This window comes from Triticum dicoccoides, chromosome 4A (genome assembly GCF_002162155.2).
Source record: "Triticum dicoccoides isolate Atlit2015 ecotype Zavitan chromosome 4A, WEW_v2.0, whole genome shotgun sequence".
Lineage (NCBI taxonomy): Eukaryota > Viridiplantae > Streptophyta > Magnoliopsida > Poales > Poaceae > Triticum > Triticum dicoccoides.
Genome location: NC_041386.1, coordinates 19,307,547 through 19,329,464, shown reverse-complemented (window position 1 = coordinate 19,329,464; position 21,918 = coordinate 19,307,547).

Below are 21,918 nucleotides of genomic sequence, written 5' to 3'. Positions count from 1 at the left end.
GAACCGAAAGGGGCATCGAGATTGTGTGAACCTGATCCGGCATTCACACGAGCTAGATCTTCATTCCCTTCATCAACATGCCACCGAAGAAGAAGACTTCGGCGGTAGCCGCTCCGTCCACGTCACTTCCGCCACCGTTGGAGCAAACGGGTGGTGGAATGGACGCCGGCGGAAGAATGGACGTCGACGAGGAAGCTCATGATACTGCCGGGTCCAAGAACAAGGCTGCACAAACCTCGGCGACTGTACATGTTCCGCGCCAAAGATGTTGGGGAAACTGATCCACGAACACCTATGGGGCCGGCGGACCGGGCCCCTTTCGGTTCGGCGGGGGGGCGGAGGTCGCACGAAGAGCAGATCGAGGCGAAGCACACGAGCAGTTTACCCAGCTTTGGAGCTCTCCGGAGAGATAACACTCCTACTGCTGCTTGTCTGGTTGTATTATGTTCTTGCTCACGAGAGCTAAGTGTTTCCTGGCTTACGAATGAATTGAAACGAACCGAACCCCCTCTACGTTGCGCATGGGCCTCCTTTTATACGCTAAAGGGGTCACCGACAGGTGGCAATGCAGAGAAGGGTACAAATGTAAAAAGTGAGGTGGTTGGTACAGTTACTTGTACAGTGCACCCTACCTAACCCTGATGGCAGGGGACAAGGGCATTAAATGCCCGTCTGAGTCGCCCAAACAGTGCAGAAAAGGACCGTTAGGGGCGCCACCGTTTGCCACGATGGCGATCTTGTCAGCTTCGCATGCCACTGCGCACCGCTGGCTGCACAGCCTCCCGCCACACGCGCCTGGAGAGGCCCCCAAAGCGACACGTTGGTGGATGCGCTGGAGCGTTGGCACATAGTGGCCGCCTGCCGCGGCAAGCGCCTTGCCGCGGCAAGCGCCTTGCCGCTGCTGTTATCTTGTCGGGTCCGAAGGCTTGTGGCTCACCGGGCCTCGAGGTACCTTGGTTGGTCTTCCCGGCAAGCTCCTCTTGCCGGGGCCTTGTTGCCTTGCCGGAGCGCGTGGCGCGTCGCGGCAAGTTCCTTGGAGTGCCTCGGTTGGCCTTCCCGGCAAGCTCCTCTTGCCGGGGCCTTGTCTCCTGAGCTTAAATACTTTGTTCTTGAATGGCTCCAAGGGAACCACGGAGGATCTTGGCGTTCTCCCGGCAAGCCTTGCCGCGGGGTGCTGCAACTGCCCGTGCACAAGTTCGGGGTACTAGGGTACCCCTATTCTAGTACACCGACAGCTTGAGTATTGAAATCTTCATGTCAAAACTATACTATTGCTCTGAATCATATAAATGTCCAAATGTGTGTGCTACAAAGAAAAGAATATGTGATGAATATGTTAGGCAGCATTCCACATCAAAAATTATGTTTTTATCATTTACCCACTCGATGACGAGCATGAATTAAGCTTGGGGATGCTGATGCGTCTCCAACGTATTTATAATCCTTTATTGTTCCATGTTGTTATATTATCATTCTTAGATGTTTTACAATCATTTTATAGCAATTTTATATCATTTTTCAGGACTAACCTATTGAGATAGTGCCCGGTGCCAGTTTCTATTTTTTGCTTGTTTTTTACTTCGTAGAAAATCAATACCAAACGGAGTCCAAACGTAGCGAAGCTTTTTGGAGATTTTTTTTGGACCAGAAGACACCTGTTGGGCCAAAGAAGTACCAGAGGGGGTTCCGAGGGGAGCACAACACACCATGGCACGCCTAGGGCTCCAGGCGCGCCCAGGTGGATTGTGCCCACCTTGGTGGCTTCCCGCACCGCCTCTTTGGTCTATAAATACCCCAATATCCCAAAAACCCTAGGTGAGTCGACGAAAATCAATTCCAGCCGCCGCAAGTTCCAGAAACCACAGATCCAATCTAGACACCATCATAGAGGGGTTCATCATCCTCATTGGTGCCTCTCCAATGATGTGTAAGTGGTTCACTATAGACCTACGGGTCCGTAGTTAGTAGCTAGATGGCTTCCTCTCTCTCGTTTGATTCTCAATACAATGGTCTCTTGGAGATCTATTTGATGTAACTCTTTTTGCGGTGTGTTTGTTGGGATCCGATGAACTTTTAGTTTATGACCAGATCTATGTTTTTATCCATGAAAGTTATTTGAGTCTTTTGATCTCTTATATGCATGATTACTTATAGCCTCGTATTTCTTCTTTGAATCTTTGGTTTTGTTAGGCCGCCTAGATTGATTTTTCTTGCCATGGAAAGAGGTGCTTTGTGATGGGTTCGATCTTATGGTGCTCGATCCCAGTGACAGAAGGGGAAACGACACGTATGTATCCTGGCTATTAAGGATAACAAGATGGGATCTATTTCTACATAAATGGATCTTGTCTGCATGTCATCGTTCTTATTGTATTACTTCGTTTCTCCATGAACTTAATACACTAGATGCATTCTGGATAGCGGTCGATGTGTGGAGTAATAGTAGTAGATGCAGGCAGGAGTCGGTCTACTAATCTTGGACGTGATGCCTATATAATAATCATTGCCTGGATATCGTCATGATTATTTGAAGTTCTATCAATTGCCCAATAGTAATTTGTTTACCCACCGTATGCTATTTTTCTTGAGAGAAGCCACTAGTGAAATCTACGGCCCCCGGGTCTCTTCTTTATTATATTTGCCTTCGAGATCTATTTTTATTCTCTTTTATTTTTAGATCTATATTTCCAAAACCCCAAAAATACCTTGCTGCACTTTATTTATTTAGCATTTATTAGAGATCTATTTATCCAATCTATCATATTTTTATCCCTTCAACTTGACAATTTCTGGCACCGTTACCCAAAAGGGATTGACAACCCCTTTAACAGGTCAGGGTTGCAAGTATTTGTTCTTTGTGTGCAGGTACTGTTTACGTAGTGTGTGTGATTCTCCTACTGGTTCGACAACCTTGGTCTCATCACTGAGGGAAATACCTACCGTCGATGTGCGGCATCATCCCTTCCTCTTTGGGGAACTACCGACGTAGCTCAAGCCGCAATCAAGCGCACATGGACGCAACTCCTGATCTGACTGAAAAAACTACCAAGGAAGCTAAGAATGTGCCGCCAAAACCTCGGAAGGCCATGTCCAGGATAAAGGTTATTGTGCCTATTGCCTCAACGTGAGTGTTTCTTCTTTTCCTTCTTCATTGTTGTTGCAGATCTTCATGTTTTAATTGATCGAGTGGAATTCTGAATCCCAGGGTGGCTACCTCCGTGACGTCCCACATGGAGATCGATGATGAGCGCGCAGACGCGGATACTGCGGATGCGGCCACTTCTCGGGCAGGTATGATCAACTCACACCTTGCTCTGTTTCTGTAATTGTCCTGGTGGTCGACTGAGGTCTAACTATCGAGTGACTGCAGCACCAACAGACGCCATCCACATCCCAGACGATGAGGAGGAGGAACCTCCGAGAAGCACAAGAGGAAGAGGCAGGGCTTCGACCACCTCACGAAGCTTCACCAAGAGAGTGCCACAGGCAAAATGTATCATATGCCGCCTGAACCTGTTCTTCAAGAGCCAGGTGGTTCATCTCGAGTTGGTATTTCTTTCGCCACCCCTCTGTCGACTTCTCAGCCTCTAGTGTCGGGTGCTCCTGCTTCGGGTCCAACTAGATAACCACAAGTGTTTATTCCACTAGATGTGCCACCAACTCCTGCGTCGAGTGGGTTCACTCTACACCATGTCCTAGAGAACCAAATAGGAGCCGACAAGGAGGCTATGATTCAAGCTGGCCTGATGATGCAGCGACTAAAGAAGGTGTACGAAGCCAGCAAGTCTGCTTATGACGCCAGTTCAGACCTTCAAGCCAATGGCTGATACGTCTCCGTCATATCTACTTTTCCAAACACTTTTGACCTTGTTTTGGACTCTAACTTGCATTATTTGAATGGAACTAACCCGGACTGACGATGTTTTCAGCAGAATTGCCATGGTGTTATTTTTGTGTAGAAACAAAAGTTCTCGGAATGACCTGACACTTCCAGAGAATATTTTTGGAATTTATAAAAAATACTGGCGAAAGAATCAACGTCAGGGGGCCCACACCTTGTCCACGAGGGTGGGGCACGCCCACCCCCCTAGGGCGCGCCCACCTATATCGTGGGCCCCGTGATGCACCACTGACCTCAACTCCAACTCTATATATTCATGTTTGGGGAGAAAGAAAATCAGAGAGAAGGATTCGTCGCATTTTATGATACGAAGCCGCCGCCAAGCCCTAATCTCTCTCAGGAGGGCTGATCTGGAGTCTGTTCGGGGCTCCAGAGAGGGGAATCCGTCGCCATCATCATCATCAACCTTCCTCCATCACCAATTTCATGATGCTCACCATCGTGCGTGAGTAATTCCATCGTAGGCTTGCTGGACGGTGATGGGTTCGATGAGATTTATCATGTAATCGAGTTAGTTTTGTTAGGGTTTGATCCCTAGTATCCATTATGTTCTGAGATTGATGTTGCTATGACTTTGCTATGCTAAATGCTTGTCACTAGGGCCCGAGTGCCATGATTTCAGATCTGAACCTATTATGTTTCCATGAATATATGTGAGTTCTTGATCCTACTTTGCAAGTCAATAGTCACCTACTATGTGTTATGATTTGGTAACTCCGAAGTGACAATAATCGGGACCACTCCCGGTGATGACTATAGTTTGAGGAGTTCATGTATTCACTAAGTGTTAATGCTTTGATCCGGTACTCTATTAAAAGGAGGCCTTAATATCCCTTAGTTTCCAATAGGACCCCACTGCCACGCGAGGGTAGGACAAAATATGTCATGCAATTTCTTTTCCATAAGCATGTATGACTATATTCGGAATACATGCCTACATTACATTGATGAACTGAAGATAGTTCTGTGTCACCCTATGTTATTACTATTGCACGAGGAATCGCATCCGACATAATTATCCATCACTGATCCATTGCCTACAAGCTTTTCAAATATTGATCTCTGCTTAGTTACTTTACCGTTGCCACTGTTACAATCACTACAAAACCAATACGATTAGTTTTGCCACCGTTACCATTACTTCCATATTACTTTGCTACCAAACATTTTGCTGCAGATATTAAGTCTTTCAGGTGCGGTTGAATTGACAACTCAACTGTTAATACTTGAGAATATTCCTTGGCTCCCCTTGTGTCGAATCAATAAATTTGGGTTGAATACTCTACCCTCGAAAACTGTTGCGATCCCCTATACTTGTGGGTTATCAAGACTATTTTCTGGCGCCGTTGCCGGGGAGCATAGCTCTATTCTTTGTGTCACTTGGGATTTATATATGTTGATCATTATGAGGAACTTTAAAGATGAAAGAACCAAGATTTTTCCCTCAACTACGAGGGGAGGTAAGGAACTGCCATCTAGCTCTACACTTGATTCACCTTCTGTTTTGAGTAAACTTGCGACACCTACTCCTGCTATTCATTCTGATATGTCGCATGTTATAGATGATGCCACTTCTGCTTTGCATGATACTTATGATGAAACTACTTATATGCTTGATAATTCTATGCCACTAGGTGAATTTCTTGATGAACAACTTGCTAGGGTTAGAGAGAATCAAATTGTTGAAACTAATAATATTGATGAAAGTGATGATGAAGATTCTCCCCCTAGATATGAATTGCCTGTTGTGCCTAAGGGTTATGTTATGGATGAAAAAACTGCTAGAGACTTTTTAGCTTGCAATGATAGATATGATCTTAAGAAACTGTTAGCTAAGCTGAAAGAAAAATCCTTGAATGCTAGAATGAAACATAACCCTGCTTTTGCTACTTCACCTATCTGTATCTCTGATAAGGATTATGATTTCTCTGTCGATCCTGAGTTAATTACTTTGGTTGAGTTTGATCCTTTTTATGGCTATGAATCTAAGATTGTTGTGGCACATCTTACTAAATTAAATGATATAGCCACCCTATTCACTAATGATGAGAAAACTCGCTATTACTTTATCCTTAAGCTATTTCCGTTCTCATTAAAGGGTGATGCTAAAACATGGTTTAATTCTCTTGATCATGGTTGTGTGCGTAGTCCCCAGGATATGATTTATTACTTCTCTGCTATTTCCCCACTCATAAGAAACAAGCTGCCTTAAGGGAAATATATAATTTTGTGCAAATTGAAGAAGAGATTCTCCCACAAGCTTGGGGGAGGCTTCTCCGATTACTTAATGCTTTGCCTGATCATCCTCTCAAGAAGAACAAAATACTTAATATCTTTTATAATGGACTAACCGATGCTTCCAGAGACCACCTGGATAGTTGTGCTGGTTGTGTTTTCAGGGAAAGAACTGTTGATCAAGCTGAATTGCTATTGAATAATATGTTGAGTAATGAAAATGATTGGACACTTCCCGAATCAACTCCTAAACCAACTCCGAAGAAAAGGGGTATTCTATTTCTCAATCCTGAAGATATGCAAGAGTCAAAGAAATCTATGAAAGAAAAAGGTATTAAAGCTGAGGATGTTAAGAATTTACCATCTATTGAAGACATACATGGTCTTGATAACCCGACACAGTTAGTAAAGGTAAATTCTCTCTATAGATTTGATAAGGGTGAAATCCCATCTACTAAGTTTGCTAGCCAAGGCTTGGATGAGTTTGATAATTTTATGGTTAAACAAGAAGACTTCAATGCTTATTTTAGTAGACAATTGAAATGTAATGCTTATATGATTGAACACTTGAGTGATTATATGTCTAGAGTTAAAGGTGAGCTTAACACTACTAGCAAAAGGCTAATTAGTGGCGCACCTGTTTTGACCATTAATGGCGCACTACAGGTGCGCCACTATCATCACGCCACTAGTAACTAATACTAATGGCACACCCCTGGTGCGCCATTAGTATACCAGACAATAGTGGCGCACCAGGGAGTGCACCATTAGTATGTCAAACGGTGCGCCATTACTATGCCTCCCAGGGGGCCATATTTACCTTGTGCTCTGGGTTACTAATGGCGCACTTCCAGGTAGTGCGCCACTAGTGTGTTTATTACAGTGCGCCACTAAAGTGCAGTGTGGTGCGCCACTAGTATGAATATTAGGAATTTTTTTCTTTTCTGATATTTGCACAGGTTACAAAATATATTACTGCATAGAATATAGACAGCACAACATATAAACAGCAGATTCATCGAATACAATAGACTCCGAATACAATTCATCATATTAGTCTCCAAATTCAAAAGACCGAACAAAGTTAGAACATTACAAGTCTCGAGACCGCGAGTAGCGAGTTTGTCTTCACATTACAAGTTGATATCGATCATCTAAACTACCATCACATAGAAGAGAGCTGCGGTCATCACGATGAGCATCATCGCAATGAAACTGGTCTTCTTCCGGTTCCTCCTCCGCTCCCTCCTCTCTCCCGCTAGATAGCGCGCGTATCTAGCTTCCGTTTCTACCCTAGTGGTGTACCCTTTGTAACTGTTACCGCTGAAATGGTGAACCTGTCTCCGACACTCCTCCCAGTCGTCGTAGACTCCGAGAACCTTACCCTTGTACACGACATACGACGACATCTCTATGCACTAGCCAAACAAAACATTAGTAGCAATTCACAGACAATACATAAGCAATATATAAGTATGCAACAAAAGGATCAGAAGAGAAAAGCAAGACATTAATAGCATGATTCATGGTCCTACTAATAAATAACATCGATTACATATAAGTTGAATGACTGTCCAAACCAAAGAGACATACAAGTTCATTAAAGTTTAATTACAACATGAGCTAATCGATATTTCAGAACTACACATAGCATCACTACTTTCGACTCGACTCAGGGAACGGAGCATGGATGAAGCCGCCATCTATCGTGATGGTCATGAAACCACGGGCGTTGTCAGCCTGCATTTGTAGCGTTGTTTCTATCTCACTGTTGGACGGTTGATATCTGAGGTAGAACTGCCCCGAGGTACGAAGGACATCTTGATGGATGATATTCGCAAACTCCGACTGGATGCGAAAGAATTCTTGTCTGATGTCCGCGTCCTGGATTGCCGACAAGCTTGCGGCCCAATCTTTGAGATTATTTGGTAGCAGAAGGTGACTATGGTCCTATACGATCGCCCGCATGTGATGGAGGGCGTAGTAGGCATCCTTCTGACCGCCAGGCGGCTACTTGACGCAGGGGAACGTTGTATTGTGGCTGAACACGTGCTTTCCATACCTACGAATTGGCCTCCTGAAGGTGCCTCCAGATCCGGCATAGCCAGGGAGAACATCATCAAGAACTTTCTTGATATTTGTGTACTCTTTCTTCGACTGACGGTCCGAGTCAAAATACAAGGCCATGGAATATTTCGGGCTTAAGAGGATGAGTGTGCAATGTGTGTCACTGCACAAAACACAGAAGTTAGAAAAAAAGAATGATCAAAATCTAAGAAATCATATGTTACGGGGCAGTGAGGGGATGACTTACTCGGGAAAAAGTAAGGCACGAGGAAGTTATCCTTATCTGGGTTTGCCAGAATGACGCCTTCGAGGTATGAACTCGCGACTTGCCGGTCCCCAGCGCTGCCCAAGATCTTGGCACGCATGTAGAAGGGATCGACTGTCACGATGTTCGGGGTCTTGTCTCTAATGATCCGCATCTCCATACTCAGCGAAAATAGCCGAACGAAGGTGTAGTGCAGTGGATGAAGGTTAAACATCGCGAAGATGTCATCAAACCGCAGGATGATCATACCCCCGATGGCGCTATCCACAAAGCCCTTGCCCTCTGGCACCTTGGCCACGAAAACCGGGTATGCCACATCATTCTCTCGGAGACGTCGCTTCTCCAAAGAAAGAACAATGTCATGCAGACTCCGCATAGCATCGATTGCAGCATTGAGCAGATTAGTCGGTAGCATCAGCCTACCCGTCACATGCACCCTCCTCGAGATATCCTTAGGTGAAGGTGGCCCATCCTGAGCACGGATCATACTCGGTGCCGGCTGGCTCGCACCCTTGTTACTCTTTCTTTTTCGTCCCTTCTTCTTCTATTGTAATGGGATCAGGTTCTGCTCACAGACAACCTTCTTGAGTGTGTTGGGGCTGATAATATTTCGCACCTCGGCTATCTGAGGCTTGGTGAAGGCGACAGCTGGAGGCGTCTCCTGAGAACTGAACGCCAGACGATGCGTGTTGTAACTGGGTTTCTCCGTGGTACCAACTAGATCCTCTTTTGCAGGGTTGGGTTCTTGAGAAGGAGGCCCCAAGAATTCGTCACCGTACCCATGTTCGTTGTAGTACTTATCGATGTTGGTAAATGTACCATTGTCGTCATCGTCCGGATCCTGTGCCATATGCATGTCCGGATCCTGTGCCATATCCATGTCCGGCATGTTCGGTAGCGTTGCGGGGGTCTTGCCATGGCTTGGCGCCGGCACGACTGGCGGTGTTGTCTGTGGGGTGGTGTCCCCCGCCCCCAAACGAATCTGGCTCTTCAGCCAAAGCATGGGCCAGCTTATGCAGGCGCTAAGGGTCATCAAATCATCTTCGCCGGCCCCATGGGGTCGATACGGAGGTAACATGTCGTCAAAGCCCGGCAGCACCCGAACTAGTTGAACACTATAAACGGTGGGTGGAATCTAATAACCGTGGAACACGCGGCTGCCCGGTTGAACGATTCTGCCCTTGGCGACATCGACCAACTCGTCGTTCATGAAGTGCAGGAGAGTGCACAGAACGTCGGCGGCGCCCTGCAAAAACATGTAGGGCGTCAGGGATGCCCAGTCAAAGGCAAGGAGATGAAGTCATTGGCCGAGAGGCTTAATTAGTTACCGTGATGGCGTTGAGCTCGGCTAATGTCGAGGCACCGCCAACGGCGGGCGTGCAAGTGATGGAGGGGCCACTTGGTGCCGAAGTGCCGACCGGCGTATTCTTCCCACACCCGGGTGCATTAAGCTGTAATGTCGGTGCCGCCGTGGGAGACACCAATGCCGCCTCCACCAGAGACAGGGCGCGTTGCGTGAGTTGCTGCCCGTGAAGCTGGCAATCGGGGGTGGCCCCTGTTGTCCGCCCGCAATCCATGCCTACAGCCCAGAAACCAAGTTAGGCATAATGGCAGTGATCGTCGCTCCCAGTTGGTCTCGCACTTGCTCTTCGACGATCTCCGGAATCCGCGCCACTTGTGCCTTGAGTTGTTGAACCTCGCACTTCTGGCTTTCTGAGTTGGCCTTTCTCTCCTTTCGCCCAGCGGTATAGTACTCCGACCATTTCGTGGACAAACCTTTGCCGGCCACACGACCAGCTGACGACGGCTTACTAAGATTATCCTTGTTTTTCATTACGGTCAACGCCCTATTTAAAGGGGTGTCAAAAGGGGAGCTCTGAGATGACCCCGCGTTACTGCTTTCAGTGTCCTGCGGAAGGAACGTGAACCATTTAGAAAATTGGCTTCATTAATTAGAATGCAACCATATGGAGCTAATTACGCGGGGGTGTATTCCTTAACAGAAAACGCTCAAGCGCCTTGGTCTTCGGATTCGTGGTAAGCTCCTTGGTTACCAGGTCCACCTTGTACCGGGCCCTGACATAGTTCCTAGTCTGCTTTTCATGGTATTTCTCGAAGAGGGGCGGTAGGCCTTGCTCGGCACGCTCCGCGCCCTCCTTGTCCCATATAGGTTCCGCCACTCTGTAACTGCCGGGACCGAGTTTGTGGACCCCTAAGTTCAAGTCGCACATCTCTTTCCCCCACTGACTTGATTCCACGGTTGTGTCGCTCTCGCACTTGATCTTGAACTCCAGGTAGTCATCTTCGCTGATCGAAGGATGTTTCTCCTTGATCTTCTCATAACTATCACCCTTTTCAATCATTCTCTTCAACGCGGCTCTCCAAGTAGCTAGGGCCGTGCTCATCTTCGTGAGGGTGGCACTGTTCACTTTATTCCCTGTGAGGCTTGTGTTTGCGAAGTCACCGAGGAACTTGTATCGTTCGTGCAGCTTCGTGAACAGGAGGTTGCGCAAATTCCCTTGGTCACGATGCCTTAGGTTCTCGGTGTTGATCGAGATGGTGCTCCGGAGAATGCACCTGAGCACGTTCATCAGTGGTGGCACTTCAGTAAATTCCTCCTTGACGGTGTCGAGCACATTCGGGCACCGGTCCCTCCATTGCCTCTTCGGTTGGCTGCCATCTGTGTGTGCGCTGCCATCATTAGTGGTGGCATCCTCGGCGGCACCATCAGTGGTGTCATCCCCTACGCCACTAGGGATTGTGTAGTCAGGATCGATGTCTTCCGCGGTGTCCTCATAGCGGTGAGGTTCTTCCTCCATCTCCTAGGACAGCTCCCAGAATGCCTTGCCCGAACCGCCGGCCTCATTGTTGTGGGCCATCTTTCGCTCTAAATAGGAAAAAAAGTTTAGTCAAAAAATTGGTTATTGTCAAGGAACAAGATCTCTAAGTTGACCAAATAACCTAATTCTCGTGGAATGCCGCCAAAAAGTTGGTTATTGTCAAGGAACAACTGAGAGATGTTTGTGATATTGCCTAGGTGTTTTGGGATGGAACCTGTTAGTGTGTTGTTGCTAAGGTCCAAGTCCACGTTCTCAAGGTCTAAGATAATTTAATCAGGGCAGTGGCAGTGGATTTGTGCACAACCTAAGCTAGCTAAGATAGTAGCTTCATTGTGACCCACAAAAGACAAAGGAAAAGGGGTGAAAAGGGGGAAATGGTTAGCTTTGATGAGCAGGCGGCATCTTCCTAACTCCCTTCATCTTGTCTCCTCTCACTATCTCTCTCACACACATGGAAAGCAAGGGTGTCTGAGTGTGTGAACAAATACTAAACTAATCCAACCATGCTGATTAATTTTTGTTTCGGTTGAGAATCAGGCACCTTCTAGGTCAAAAAATTTGGGCATGACCTTTGCTAATTTTCTTGACCTAGGAGTGCCCCATTCTCAACCGAAACAGAAATTAATCAACATTTCAGGAGAAAGGGGTCATTTCAGAAGATCACAAGAGCATCACAAGTTGACAAAATTCCCAAGTAGTACAGCAGCAGCATCACAAGTAATTCAGCAGCATCACAAGTAATTCAGAGCATCACAAGGCAGTAGTTCAATACATGAACAAGTTTTACAAAGCACATCAATATGTACTATATTTCATTGTGGAGTGATATACAGTATGTTATAACAAAGAAGCAGCTTAGTCCATGCCTCAGCTTATCAATAGTCATTACTTGTCAAATACAGAAGAAGGAACAATTTATTTGTGACATAGTTACAAATGATGACAGAATAAAGCAACACCCTGCACTAGCCTAAAGAAACCAACACCAACGGGAAAATCTGACAATTGTTCTTTGTGTGATTCTTCAAGACTTCATCGTAATACATCTCATCTTCGACAGCCTAAATCTAAGCTTTGCATGGTGGGTTTTCAGCAGAGTTTATGATATAATCCAAGCAGGGTAATTCAAAACGCAATAGAAAGGTTGCATGATTTCAATATGAAGTGACTGATGGAGATATGCCAAATGAATTAGGCTGTCTGAACTCTGAACTAATCCAGATTTTCCTAGTTCCCATTAAGTAAATCCTAACGGCCAGTACATACTAAGTAGCATCATCTTCCTTAGAGTATGCATTAAAAGATCATATTACTTGACTGTTGTAAGAAGTAAACACTAAACAACACTCGCTCGGAACAGGGGACGTGCAGAGTAATAAAACACAGAGTTATCCATAAGAATAAATGAAAAACAGGTAAACAATCTACAAACAATTTTATCATCCCAGCAAGAAGATGCGAGTACATACTAAGTAGCATCAGGAGAAGATCAAAGGAAATGACAGTCCAAAAGCGGAAAGAAGAAGAGTATGTAAATAACAAGGAACTGTCGTCTGTGTTGACAACAGAAAGCTATGCTCACACATCTCCATTGTTGCTTCAAAAAATATGTCGTACAACATATAAGCATAAGCACAAGATAGTTAGGTTACTAACAGACTTCCAAAGCTAATTTCAAACAAACAAGGCCACATTTTTACTACAGAAATCACCAAAGGTGAATGATTTCTCTATGCTCCCTTAAAATTCCCTTCAGATTTTGTATCTATAATACACGACAGCAACATTTCAATATGCAACAAAAGGAATCTGTATATAATAAGGAACATCTGACAAACAAGTCACCAAACCACAAGGCCTATTACAACAAATTTAGGTACACAAAGACCAGAGGATAGCATTAGCAACCTCTGAAATTGAACTCCTAGCTGGACAAGCAGGCATGATCCCCACACAGGCACAAACGGTGACTAAACAAGGGGAAAAGTGGGGGAATCGATGGAGACGCTCACCGCGGAGCTGGGGAAGGAGACGGCAAGGCCGGTGGTGGTCGAGGCAGCGCAGATCGATGCCGAGAAGCAGTGGTCGGTGATGAGGAAGAAGAGGTCGATGCACTCGATCCTTGATGACCCGGCTCCAATCCGTGGATGTAGGCGATGAAGGTGATGATGGTGTTGCTCCTGGCGCAGCTCCTAGGCGACGTCGACACTCCGACGGAACACGGGGCGGTCGATGGCCGCGGTGACGCGCGGCGGCCGCGCTCGGGGAGGCGGATTTGGAGGAGGAATGGAGGCCGAGAGGGCGACTGAGGAGCGCAGGGAAGCTAGGGGCGGCGCAGTGGGTCTGGGCGACGGCGCAGTGGGTCGGGGTAGGGCGCGTGGATCTTGCAAAGGGAGGGAGAGAGGCCAGAGGGAGAGGGGAGCAAGTGGAGTGGGGGAGGGTTAGCAATGGCGCACCTTCTCCTGGTGCGCCATAAGTACATTAATAGCAATGGCGCACCTCCTAGCGGTGCGCCATTAGTAACTTTTTTTTGGATTTTTTGAAGGAAAGCGTGCTGGCACTTTTATTTATAACGTGGCAATGTTACATCAAGAAGTACAAGTGGTAATAAGAAATTAGGAGTAAGATCTAACCAAGCACAACTAGTCTTTTTTGGATTTTTAGTTGCATTCATTTGTGAATTGGTAAAACAGTTATGAATATGAAAAAATATCATCAAATTTGAAAAAATATTCATGAATTCAAAAAGTGCCCATGAAATTTTAAAATATTCATGAGTTCAAAAAATATTAACAAATTCAATAATTTTTTTGAGTAGAAATTCAATAACTGAATAAACCTAATTAAATAAAAATTGGTATGCCAATGGCGCACCTCCTAGGGGTGTGACATAAGTACCTTGATAGCAATGGCGCACCACCTAGGGGTGCGCCATTAGTAACTTTTTTTGGATTTTTAGTTGCATTTATTTGTGAATTGGTAAAACATTTATGAATATGAAAAAATATCATCAAATTTGAAAAAATATTCATGAATTCAAAACGTGCCCATAAAATTTAAAAATATTCATGAGTTCAAATTTTTTTAACAAATTTAATACTTTTTGTGAGTTAGAAATTCAATAACAGAATAAACCTAATTAAATAAAAATTGGTATACCAATGGCGCACCTCCTAGGGGTGCGCCATAAGTACCTTGATAGCAATGGCGCACCACCTAGGGGTGCGCCATTAGTAACTTTTTTTGGATTTTTAGTTGCATTCATTTGTGAATTGGTAAAACATTTATGAATATGAAAAAATATCATCAAATTTGAAAAAATATTCATGAATTCAAAAAGTGCCCATGAAATTTTAAAATATTCATGAATTCAAAAAGTGCCCATGAAATTTAAAAATATTCATGAGTTCAAAAAATATACATGAGTTCAAATAAACATAAATAAATATTCATGAGTTCAAATAATCATAAATAAATATTCATGAGGACTAGAACAGAAGAAATGTCATCTCCATATGTCGAAATACAATCGAGAAATGAAGGCTACAATTTAAATACAATCGATCTTAGCTAGCTATCTTTTCACAATCTTCTTGCCCTTCTTTTTCGCAAATGGAGTTCTTTTGTTGAACGGACATCCTTTAGGTAGGGTGGTCTTGCTTCTTCTTGTGGTGTATGGCACCTCATCGTCGTCGTCATGTTCCATCTTCGGGTCACCGTACTTGTCGAAGTCTTGCTCATTGGTGACTCCATCCATTCCGATGATCTTCCTTTTGCCTCTCCTCACGACAACACGACCGGGCTTTGACAGGTCGGTAATGAAGAAGCATTGGTGCACTTGGGAAGCCAGTACCCATGGCTCATTTTTCGCGGTGACGTTTGCGCCCACGGTCTTCGATTTGGCTTTGGGTACAACCATGGTGGTGAAATACCGGTCTTCTTTTACTATGCTCTTGGCCCATCTGACACGGAAAATCGGGACCTTCTCTCCAGCGTAGCTCAGCTCCCAGATCTCCTTGATCCTTCTGTAGTATCTGTCCTTGTCGTTACCGGTGTAGGATTCCATCGTTACCCCGGAGTTTTGATAACCATCACTCTTCATGTCCTTGTCCTCGGTGTAGAATGTGTAGACGTTGATATCGTACACCTCATACGTCATCAGGTTATGCTCGGCGCCCTGTGACAAGGCGAATATGAGTTTTTCTTCCATGGAAGAATCCTCATGTAAAGGGTACGACAGAAGCTTCTCCTTGACCCAACGTGTGAAACATGAGTTGTGCTCTTTGATTATATCTCCGTCCGTCCTCTGTTGGCCTCGGTCATTGTACGTCTTCTAGCACCCAGGGATCAACCACGTCTATGTGTTCTAGCTGTGACATCCCAAATTTTCAATTTGGAATGTTATACATAGATCATTCATGCATATAATATTTTATTGCATTTTCGTTTCACAATCCTCGAAATCCTAAGCAACTCAAGGACCCTCGGAGAGAGTTGGGGAATTTCCCGGTATTCATATTTGATTTTTATCAAATAATGAAACGAGGATTTTTGATTTTGATTATTTTTCTCTCCAAAAATATTTCATATTAATATATGAGAGGAGATAATATGACTTCTCCAAAATAACTGAAATATTGCAGGAAAAATATTAAAATCATTTATTTAATTTTACTTGGATTTTGTTTGCATTAGAAAAATTGCACGTTTTCAAAATTGCATTTTAGGGTCAAGAAAATGTTCATCTTGTTCTAAATATTTTATTTAGACGGTGAAAATTTATTTTGGCATTTTTAGATTTTTTTTATTTTCTAGGATTTTTTTCTGTTCGGCGCAATTGTTTAAAAAAACCTGCACCTAGGCCGACTGGGCCGAAGCCCAGCCGCCGGCCCAACTCCCGCCGCCGCCGTCTCCCGCGCGGAGCCGCGCGCGCCGCCGCCGCCGACTCGGACTGGAGTACAAGCCGGAATCCTCCTCCCCGCCGCCTTGCCCCCTCCTCCAAGCCACCCGCCCTGCCCCTTTATAAGCCGCCCCACCCCCCGCCACCACCACCGCAAGCCGCCGCCGCCGCAGCCCGCACCCGAGCCAAGCCGCAGCCACTGCCGCCTCCCGCGATTCGCCGTCGCCCCGCTGCCCCGCAAGCCCGCCGCCGAGCCCCACCTCACCGGAGCCTCGCCGGAGAGGTAACGCGTCGTTCCGCCGCCGCCCGGTTTTTTTAAGAAAAACCCTAGTTCGTTTTTTTAGATCGGTTCGCCGCTTCTTCTTTTTAGTGGATGTTCCTCCATACGGTCATTTCAACGAACGGTTTTTGCTCGTTAGTTACAGATAACGAATGCTCGTTCGTTAACCTGTTCGTCAGTTTTCTTTTATCGGATTTTTCCACGATTATTCTCGATCGCGATTTCTGATCCAATTTTCGTTTCAGATTATCTTTTTGCTCATTAGTCGGAATCAGGCGATTCAAGCGCCTAGATCTTTGTCTCGAGACCCTCTTTCCGCTTAACCAACTTGAACAAGATTTTTCTACTATAAAATTTGACCTTAGTTCAGATTAGTAAATGGATCTTGTTTCTTTTGCCGTTTGAGTTTCATTGCTCCGTTTGGTTTGATTCTTGTTGCAAACCGGAGTTCTTAAGTTGAACTTTCCAGTTAGATCTTCTTATTTGAGTTTTACTCGTGCTTCTTTGATTGTTGCTTATGTATGCTATTGTTTGTTTGCGATAGAATTCCCGGAGTGCGAAACATGTTATTTGGAGTCTCTAGGTTACGCGGATTGTCAGCAAGGCAAGTAACACTTTAATCATATTCCTTTATCACCCAGTTTTTATGCATTAGTTCCAATCCTCAAACATTGCATGATTAGGATGTCATTAACATGTGGGTTGGGAAGTAGTTGATGAGGTAGAACCTATTACCCTGTTACATTCAAACCCTGGGAGTTACTTCTACGCGTTGCTTATATTACTATGCTATGCTCGTAGACGTGGTTTGGGTGAGTGAAATCCATGACAGATGTGAGATTTATAATTAATGGTTTAACTTAAGGTGGCAACTTAAATACACATCTGGGTGGATTGAGGCACCTGGAGTACCTAGTGTTGCTTGTATTTTTGGAAATCCCGGAGTACCAGTGTGACCTTCCTATGGACCACCACCGAGGCTCAAAGGGAACTGAGATAATTCATGCTAGAAACGTCTGTGTGCAGCCAAAAGCTATTATGGGCTCTAGCATAGTTTAGTAAGTTACGTGAAGCTCTTGAAGAGGTAGATCAGCAGGTAGTGGGTTTGTAGGTTTGGTATGGTCTAGCCGGAGTAGAGAGTTAATGTTACTGAAAGACTGTGCCTCGGTCATCCGTTTCTCAAACACCCTGTAGTGCGAGAAAACCAATGGAGGAGATCGAGTCTTGTGGGGAAAAGTGCGCAAACCTCTGCAGAGTGTACAAACTAATCATGGTTAGCCGTGTCCCCAGTTATGGACTATCTTGAGTATCTAGTACTTGGAGTATCTGTGACGCCCCCGATTCGATCATACACTAATCATACACGCAAACGTGTACGATCAAGATCAGGGACTCACGGGAAGATATCACAACACAACTCTACAAATAAAATAAGTCATACAAGGATCATATTACAAGCCAGGGGCCTCGAGGGCTCGAATACAAGAGCTCGATCATAGACGATTCAGCGGAAGCAACAATATCTGAGTACAGACATAAGTTAAACAAGTTTGCCTTAAGAAGACTAGCACAAACTGGGATGCAAATCGAAAGAGGCGCAGGCATCCTGCCTGGGATCCTCCTAAACTACTCCTGGTCGTCGTCAGCGGGCTGCACGTAGTAGTAGGCACCTCCCGAGTAGTAGTAGTCGTCGTCGACGGTGGCATCTGGCTCTTGGGCTCCAACGTCTGGTCGCAGCAAACGAGTATAGAAATGGGGAAAAGAGGGAGCAAAGCAACCATGAGTACTCATCCAAAGTACTCGCAAGCAAGGAGCTACACTACATATGTATGCATTGGTATCAAATGGAAAAGGGGTATCATATGTGGACTGAACTGCAGAATGCCGGAATAAGAGGGGGGATAGCTAGTCCTGTCGAAGACTACGCTTCTGATAACCTCCATCTTGCACCAGGAGAAGAGAGTAGATGGTAAGTTCACCAAGTAGCATCGTGTAGCATAATCCTAACCGATGATCCTCCCCTCATCGCCCTATGAGAGAGCGATCACCGGTTGTATCTGGCACTTGGAAGGGCGTATTTTATTAAGTATCCGATTCTAGTTGTCATATGGTCAAGGTACAACTCCAAGTCGTCCTCTTACCAAAGATCACGGCTATTCGAATAGATTAACTTCCCTGCAGGGGTGCACCACATTTCCCAACACGCTCGATCCCCTTTGTTCGGACACACTTTCCTGGGTCATGCCCGGCCTCGGAAGATCAACACGTCGCATCCCTACCTAGGCACAACAAAGAGGTCAGCACACCGGTCTAAATCCTATGGCGCAGGGGTCTGGGCCCATCGCCCATTGCACACCTGCATGTTGCGAGGGCGGCCGGTGAGCAGACCTAGCCTCCCTTATACAAGAACAGGCATTCCAGTCCAACCCGGCGCACGCCGCTCAGTCACTGACGTCACGAAGGCTTCGGCTGACACCACGACGTCGAGTGCCCATAACTGTCCCCGCATAGATGGTTAGTGCGTATAGGCCAGAGGCCAAACTCAGATCAAATACCAAGATCTCATTAAACATGTTATCTTGAAATAACCGTGAAAGCCGACCAGGGCTAGGCCCACCTCTATCCTAGGTGGTCTCAACCTGAACTGTCGCTTCGCCACAAAGATCCACACAGAGGGCCATCGGGAAAGTATGTCCTTCCAGCCCCCAATTCGTGAATCAACGGCGGGTACTCCTCGAGCCAACCCGAATTTAGTCATCACATGTATCATGTATAAAGTATATAGTATAAACCCGTGATCACCTCCCGAGTGATCAAGGCCCGATAGTATAGCATGGCAGACAGGCAAGAACGTAGGGCCACTGATGATAAACTAGCATCCTATACTAAGCATTAGGATTGCAGGTAAAGGTAACAACAGTAGTAGCAAGGACAGGCTATGCATGAGGATAGGATTAACAGAAAGCAGTAACACGCTACACTACTCTAATGCAAGAAGTAGAGAGAAGAGTAGGCGATATCTGGTGATCAAAGGGGGGGGCTTGCCTGGTTGCTCTGGCAAGAGAGAGGGGTCGTCGTCGATGTAGTCTATCACAGGGGTATCAGCAGTGGTCTCGAGGTCTACCGGAAAGAAGTAACGGAGGGGGAACACAATAAATAACAGAGCAAACAAAGCATCACAAAGTATAACATGGCAATACGTAGTGCTAGGGGTGAGCTAACGCGGGGATAGGTGATACCGGCGAAGGGGGGAAACATCCAGGAAAGTATTCCCGAAGTCTCGCGTTTTCGGACAGATGAACCGGAGGGGGAAAGTTGTGTGTTTGCTATGCTAGGGATGTGTAGCGGACGAAGGGGCTGCATGTCCGGAAGCGTCTTGTCGTTCTGAGCAACTTTCATGTAGAAAGTATTTTCATCTGAGCTACAGTTTTTTTATATGATTTTCTAAAGTTTTAAATCATTCTTAGAATTTCTTGAATTTATTTAATTTCGAATAAAATGACAGAAAAAGGCTAGGTGCACCCGGTCCAGTGCACCCAATGCTGTACCAGGGGCTAACAGTGGGCCCCGTTGACTGCCTAGTCAGCCGTCAATGTTGACCCATTAACTAGTCAACGTGGTCCCTGGGGTCCCACCTGTCATTGTCTAGGGCTTTTCTTTTCCTTTTTTAACTACTTCTAATATTTTTAATAGGGTGGGATTATCAATATCAGGGGGGTTAGGCCTAATCTAACCCCATTTAGAAAAGGGCCGGCCCGATCTAGCAGGACAGAGAAGATCGGGGGAGGTGGGCGTGCACGCGCGAGCGTGGCAGAGGCCAAGGCCGTGGGTGCGGCCAGCACCGACGGACAATAAGGTGACGCGAGGAGGGAGGCCAGTAGCGGCCGGAGCAACCAAGTGCCACGCGCGGCCGAGGAGGTGAGCTGCCGGCACCGGCGGTAGCGGGAGGCACCAGCAGCGGCGACGCTGGAAAGCAGCAGGCAGGCGCGTTGTGCAGCAGTAGCAGGAGACGAGCGAGGGGGCAGTGGCGAGTTGGGTGACGCGGCTGGATGCACACGGGGTAGGCGCGACCAGGGGTCGCGCGAGAGCGTGGACCGCGGTCCTGTGAGTGTGAAGGAGTGTAGACACGACCATGGCGATCTTCGGCCATGGCGGCGGGGTGTCGTCATACAGCACGGATTAAGACATAGGGAGAGGGGATCAGGAGGAGAAGCTCACTGCGAGTTCGATGATGAGCTCGAGGAGGCCGGGGACGGACCGGAGTAGGGGCAAACGACGCCGAACGCCGACGATGTACACGACGAAGATGTGCTCGATGGCGAGCATACGGGGCGGCTCAACTCGATTTGGTGGGCGTAGTCGAAGGAGAAGAAGGTGAGGAAGCTCCTGGACAGCACTTTAGGCGTCGGGGAAGTCGGTGGCCGCGGCGACGATGACGACCATGGCGGCAGCAGCGCGGTGGGGTACTGTGAGGGAGGGAGTGAGGCGAGGGGTGAGGAGAAAGCTTCTAGGGTTTGTCCAGGGCGTGTGCGATGTTCTTATCCATCACGGGGTTCCGCCGGATGCTTGACACGACGTCAGTCGTCGGCCTGGACAGCGGGCACGCATCCACCATGCCATGGCCTCCCAGCTTCTGTACATAGGAGAGGGAAAAGCCATTGTGGGCTTGGGCTGGCACTGTAGCATTGGGCTACAAGTGCACAGTAATGCAGGCCTTATCATTTTATTATTTTATTTACTGTTTCGTAGTTTTCTCTAATATTTTGCATTTACTTTTTGCGGTTAGATGATTTTTTTTAATTGTGAGACTTAGCACATAAATACTAGGCTACCTTACAGGGTTGCACAAAAGGTTTTGAGGTTAGTTGGAACTGTTCAAAATTATATTTGAATTAAAATGTGTTTATTTAATTCCGCTGATCCACTAAAATATTTCTAGGGCTAATTTAAAAATTCATTAAATGTTAGTTCCTCTTCGAAAAATATCAGGGGATTATTTCTAATATTGTAAACATTTTTGTTTGACCATTTGAAGAAATGTTTTCTCACCTGCAATTTGAATTTTTAATTTACTTGAATCAACGTGGGACTTAGCAACAGTAAATGTGATAACGTGGCAATATTAGCATGGGATTACTGTAGCTTAACTATCCGGACGTCACAATTCTCCTCCACTACAAGAAATCCCGTCCCGAGATTTAGGAGGGGAGTAAGGGGGGAGGGATTGGTTACGAAATTCTAACGAGCGTTATCAATCCTGGTTGCTCTTCTCGAAGCGGTCGATCCATTATGTTGATGTCTTCATTTCTCTGCTTCAGGTTCTCATGATGAAGTTGGCATCCTTTCTTTGGGAACTCCATCGTACTTACGAAAGAATAAAGGGGCTGGGAGAACAGACCTCTGCTAGGTTGACTAACTTGTTGATAACAT